Raw genomic sequence first — 6,424 nt, forward strand, 5'->3', positions numbered from 1 at the left:
GCATTGCCTGGATACAGTCATGCACAAGGCGAAACAGCAGGCTGAATGTGGTCTCTGGACTGCCTAACTCCTTTGTGTGGCCACATCTAGACCCCAGGAGGTATAAAGCTATGTGTAGCTACTCCAGAAAATTGGAAATATGCAATAACAAGTTTTTATTTAGAGGTATCTGATGCAGCTCATGTTTTGGTCTATGTGGGAATTTCTAAAGGACAGAAGAGAAAATCCTTATAATTACCCAAGATGAAGATGTTGGTGAACTCACAGAAATTTTTTGAAGAATGTATTAGCATGTATATGTTACTAAAGACCTGAAAGAAGAGAGAAAGTTTTCTTACAGTGATATCAGAAGAGCAAGGTGAAGAAAACCTAGCAGACCACGTATGATCTTGGGATCAGAGCTGGTTTTTGGACCAGCCACTAAGGTAGCATTTTCATCAAGAGTCTGGAATTCAAGGATGGCTTATTGTAGTTTCTCAGGGTTATAGTATTTGTCCCAGCAGGGATTTTACATAAGGCTCATTGCTTTTACAACTGATAGCTATATCAAAGGGGCTAAGCATGCTATGTTCTCCAGAACATGTTAAGCAATGCTTCCAGCTTACTTAGGAAGTCTGTGAGCTGTCACAGGTGCACCCCAGTTGGGGAGGGATATCACAGATGAAGAATGCAGTGGAACATGCTGTTTCTATAGTGAAAGCCAATGAATCCAGTTTTGTCACAGCCTGAGAGGCTCAGAGATGCCTTAGCACAATGGAAGTGAGTTATTGGCAGATGTTCAAACTCTTCGGGCAGGATTCCTATGGACTTTGAGACCCATGTTACCTTTTTAACTGTACTGACTTGTGAAGATACTCTGACTAGTGTGTGTTTCTAGTGTCTGCAGATATAAATGTGTATGCAGAACACGCGTCCCTCAAGGGGACTTCTATTATGCTCCATCAAAGCCTCTTATCAACTCTGAAACAAACACCTGCAGTTACCCCTCAGTTAATTGGCTGGATGGCTGAGTCAAAATGTATTTATAACTGCTGGGAATCCCTCCGTGCAGTTAATGTGGGGGTGTATCTGTATCATGTTGGTCTGAGTAGCTCCTCCCCCTTATTGGGCTCAGAAGGGCAGTGGAGGAAGTGGACAGCTATGAGGCAGCTCCCACTGTACCACACAGAATTGGCCTTGTATAGTGGGAATCAACTACTGGATAATTCTTGGAGTTAGCCATCTTTAAATAGAGTTTTTTCTTTTTGTTTTGTACCGGGGATTGAACTTGGGCTCTTGTGCTTGCGAGGCAGGCAGCAGAACCACTGAGCCAAATCCCCGGCCTTCAAAGTTTTAATTTAGATGAAACTTTGTTAATTTTGTGTTAAACATTGCACGTGAAAACATTCCTATATAAAAAGTTCATTAAGCATTCTTGTTGGAAAAAAGCGATACCATCTCAGATTGTCATGCACCTAATTAACCCACTTCCAGCTGCTGTTTCCTGGTATTCAAGTTATGCCACAGGGAACAAATAAGCCTTCAACCCATTCTTACACAATTTCTTAACTTTGTCTAGTTTAAGTTTTATCATCTTAATGTCATAAGAAGTAGAATGAGAATAACACCAATTACAATAATTAACATTGTTATTAATATTGAGGGTTTAACTGACTTACACAAAATGAAATGACTGGATTTGTAGCTAAAAGGTCAGGAGTAGAATTTGAATTTTTGTCATCTATTTGTCATTTGGCTTTCAGTGAGAAACTTACTTCTGGACTATCCTAGTCACTCTTCTGCCTGCACTTTTGTTAACTAAAACCAATGAGGCAGTCTATGGTCATTTCACTTTGTAAAGCGCAGAGGGGCCTGGGTAGACATGCTTCAAGTAATAGCACACACTCCAGGACAGCTGCAGGGCCAGCGAGGCAGTGCTTTTCACTTGGCTGTGCAGGGGCTGAGCTCGAGGTCGGACTCTGCTGTTGCTCTTTGACACACCTGCCTGTCTGTGGCGATTGCAGGCCTTATGGTTTGTATCTAGGTGTCCCCTCAAAGCCTTGCTTTTCAGAGGTGGCTGGGTCTTGGTGTGTGATAACTAGATTGGCGTCTGGGTATGGGTGTCTCCCTGCATACCTCTTTTCTTTCTTTTTAAAATGCAACACATGTTCTTTGTGAAAAACAAAAAGCAGCTTTTAGTCTAGGGCAGTGCACAGTCTGACATACCCAGGGGCAGAGAAGTGCAAGTCTTGGAATCTAGAGGTCAGAAGTTCCCACTCCTGGAGGGAATAAGGTAACAGATTAAACAGGACACGAGAGTGAAAGACTAATGCTCTTCATTTGGGAACAGCAGAAGCCTGCAGTGGCAACAGCAGGGAAGGTGAATGGCATGGTAAGCTACGGCACTCAGAGCAATAGAAGGATGACAGAGGCCCTGTAACACTCCAGTCCTCGGCCACTCCGATGAGCTAGAGTGGCTTCGTTCTGAGAACGGACAGAGGTCCTCGTAGTACTTTCTGTATACGGTTGTGGTAGCTTCTGTGCAAGCTTTGGTGTGGCCGAGGCTTTTGTGAGAGCCGTTACCAGGCAGTCAGGTGTAAGGACCATTCCTTCATAACCTCCTGCTTAATTACTTTTTTTCTTGTTAGTTTTTTTTTTTCCAAGTGACTTTATGCAGATTCTGACAGCTGTAACATTTCTTTTATGAATCCCTGATGATGACACGAGCTGGGCAGCAGAGAGAGGATCAGGGTCAGTTCTGGGATCAGGTAGAGACCTGCCCAGGTGAGCCCCACGTGGGCGGGTGGATTCCTTGTCTTCTACACAGCTGCTATACCTGGCTTTGGAGAGGGAGAACGGCAGGCTGGCAGGGCTACAGGATGGCGGGGGTGCAAGTGGCCTGCAGCTCTCGGGGCGGTGCCAGCAGGGAGGCCTGCACTGTATCTCAGTCACAGCTCTGCCCATGCCCGCAGAGTGGCAGCAGTGCTTATGCTGAGCCAGCTGGTCACCTTCCAGGCAGCTGAGTGGCGTCAGGATCATATCCGGGATTGCAGAGCAATGGAGGCTCTGACAAGGTTAAAAGGGGGCAGGAAGGAGGCTAGAGGGCCCCCTGAGGGTGGGGATGAGGGCAGAGGGGGGCATCACATGACCACTGCATGGCTGGCTGGTGGGGATGGCAGAGACGCTGGCCCAACCCAGACTGGCCAGAAGGCAGATGTTCCAGACGTTCCAGTGTTCCTGCGTTTGCTGCATGCTGGGAGGAGGAAGAGCACTGTGATGGTGGCACTGAGAAAACCTGCTTCCTAAGTTTTGCGGACACCAGTGGCTAAGGGAGCAGGCCCTGGGCCAAGTGGAGTTTGAGTCTAGGCTTTTCCATCTAGTCAGGCTTTGACTCTGGTCACTTCACCTAAACTTCTTGGGCCAGTGTCCTATCTTTCAAGGAAAGAGACAGCAAGACCGCACTTTGACATGGAACTATATCCTGAGGTGTGGATTAAGTGGCACATTGATGGAGCCTAAATAAACACTGAGCATTATTTTCATTGCTGTTAGGTAAGAAACTTCTGTAATGACTCTGTGATGAGTTATTTCACCCTCACGCCTGTCTGCCCCTGCGCGTGCTCACCCCCTCACTGCCCTTTCACACAGTGGGGCGGCAGCACCCACTGGGGCAGCACCCAGGTGGCCTCCCTGCAGTCCACGCCTGGAGAAGGTCTGTGAGCTGAGCCTCTGCTTTTCAATTGTATGCAATATTTTGCACAGCATAGTAGAACCATCTAGGGTATTAGCAAATTCAACGAGTTCCCATTGCCAAAGCATGAATTTCCATCTTAATTGCAATTGGCTTTTCCTAGTACTCTATAATCAAGGACTCCCAGGACTGGAAGGCCCCTGACATGACTTAGACTCCTCCCACTTCTCTAAGGAGGAAAAGGATGCCCCAGAAGTTGAAGTGGTTTTTCCCAGGAATGGTGGAGTCCCAGGGGGTTAAGTTATACTTTCTTTGCACCCCAGCAGCTCCGTGGAGGCAGATTCCATGGCACCCCAAGGAGTAACTGTGGCCCATGACGACTGTCATGCATACTGCTTCTGCTAGAGATGCCCCCACGGAAGCAGAAATATTCAGAGTGTTCTGCTTTCCCAGTAGAGAAAAGGAAGTAGAACGACTCAGGGAGAAGGCAGAGACAAATGTGGAATAGAAATACCTTGTTCTTGGTTCAAGCTACTCCCAGTCATAGGATACACCAGCAAAGATGTGTTCTCTAGGTGGTTTGCTTCTCAGTAGCTGAGCACACCTTTCATATAACAGACCAGGACAAAGGTAAGGTATCAGATATTTATCACTTCTTTGTACTTGGGATAATCAGAATCTTCTCCATGTGCTATTGTGCGACATTAAATTAACTGGGATGTTACAAGTTAGTCCTCCCATCCAACTGCATCCATATTCCCACTAGCCATGCTCTCTCCACTCCCCCTCCCAAGTCTGTGCTTTAGTGTCATAAAATAATTTTGCCCTTTCCACGACTTTCAAGAAACACAGCTAGCAGAGGAAAACATAATTTCCAGAAGTACTAGTTCAGAGAAAGTGGTTTCACAGAATGTCAGTGCTGTTTATAAGACTAAGAAAATCCTAATTAGATGGTTATATTTGACAGGATTCTGTTAAAAGGTACATTAGAATCATAGTACAAAAACCCGAAATTCTTTCAAATACATTATCTACAACATTACAATATGTTTTATAATTTCCACCTTGGTGCTATTCTATAAGGAAAAAATTCCAAAGAGGAATGTTGTTCCAGTGCATCAACAGTAAGCCTGTCTAATTAATAGTTATTCAATTAACCTAAATTTGCCATCAACATACTCTCGCATATGTATAATCTGATATAAAAATCTGACACATTTTCTCTGTATTTGCTACATAACATTTCTGGTCAGGAAAATAGAGCCATCTGTACAAGGAGTGAATACTTCATTTTAAAGATTCAGAGGTTGAAACTTAAATGCTTTAAAGACTTTAGCCAGGTCACAGAGATAGCCAGCTTTTGTTTATAGCTGGGGTTTGCACTACATCTGGACTATTTTATTCTCACAATTCTTCTCCAGTTATAGGTGACTTTGTAACACCAACTAGCTGCTTTAAGAGTCTGGGAGGCAAAATTATTCTACTGGGGCAGATTTTCAATTTGACAGGGCATGTTCTGGGTCTTAGCCCCACTTCTGATCGCCTAGTGATCTTGGTAGCATTTACTTAGTCCCTTTGGGGCCTGTGTCCTCATTTGTCCAAATGGAGTCATACCTGATGCATGGAATCCTGGACACCATGTGACATGTGTGAAATGCAGGACACACCGCACGTGGTTAGCCTGGGGTCCATCCACTAGGGGGCTGAGGTGAGTACTTCCGGGTCACAGGCTGTGCCTTTTGTCATGGAAAACGGTGGAAGCCCCAAGTGTACAGACTTCTGGGGTCACGAGATGAACTGTGAGGAAGTAGGGTCTTTATGAGTTTGTCCACCATGACAGGGCAGGTGTTTTGTGGGAGAGGAGACACCACAACGGATCTCTTGGACAGAAGCCCAGGTGTTAAGGAATTGAGCAGCCACCTTGAGCTTGTAAAGCAAGCAGTGGAACCACTGAGCTAAATCCCTGGCCAGAGAATAAGCATAATTGACAAAAACTACCTTAAAATACTCAAACATTTATAGTCTCCAGAAATTATCTCAAGGGCAAAGAGCAAATATAACATTTATTGAAGAAAATCGAATAAATTTTGGCAGCAAGAACAGCTGGAGTTGTATAAGCATAAGCAGCTCCCTCATCCCTAGCCCCACACAGCCTCACAAGAGCTGTTCTGGGGAGCAGCGGGCATGAGGATAATTTGCTCTCTGCACTCAGCTTCCCGCATTTCTTATAATCCCCACATCTGTGTTGCAGATGCTAAGTGCTAGGCTAAGAGGTCGGGGTCTCCTGTCCCTCCCCAGCCTATGACCTTTGTTAGAGTAGAGCTTCTACCCCAAGGGTAGGCTGAGAATCATGGAGGCCCCCACTTGTCCTTGCTGCACTTGCTCAGGGGCAGAAGTTCCATGCCGGGAGACAGGACCAGGGGCTCTGTCGGCCCAGCTTGTGAAGCAGCAGTGTCACCCCAAGATGGGCCTCCGTGCCCGCCCAGTTACCAGGGGTAAAAGGCAGTCCTTAAGTACAGGATGCTGACATTTGAAATAAAGAGTGCAGAAGTTCAAGTCTGAGGGTGATTTAAAAAACAATGGGGCACTTGGTGGTTAGCCATTGAAAGGAGGCTGGCAGCCCAGGAGGACAAAAACTAAACCACAAACCAATTTACCAGGAAGAACAGAGGACAGACAGCGAGAGTCCTTTTGGGATTAGCGCAAATCTCGAAGACTGGCCTCAAAAACTAACCCCGTATTTTCAGAGCAATA

The sequence above is a fragment of the Fukomys damarensis genome, unplaced genomic scaffold (genome assembly GCF_012274545.1).
Source record: "Fukomys damarensis isolate Sample0158 unplaced genomic scaffold, DMR_v1.0_HiC HiC_scaffold_26, whole genome shotgun sequence".
Taxonomy (NCBI): domain Eukaryota; kingdom Metazoa; phylum Chordata; class Mammalia; order Rodentia; family Bathyergidae; genus Fukomys; species Fukomys damarensis.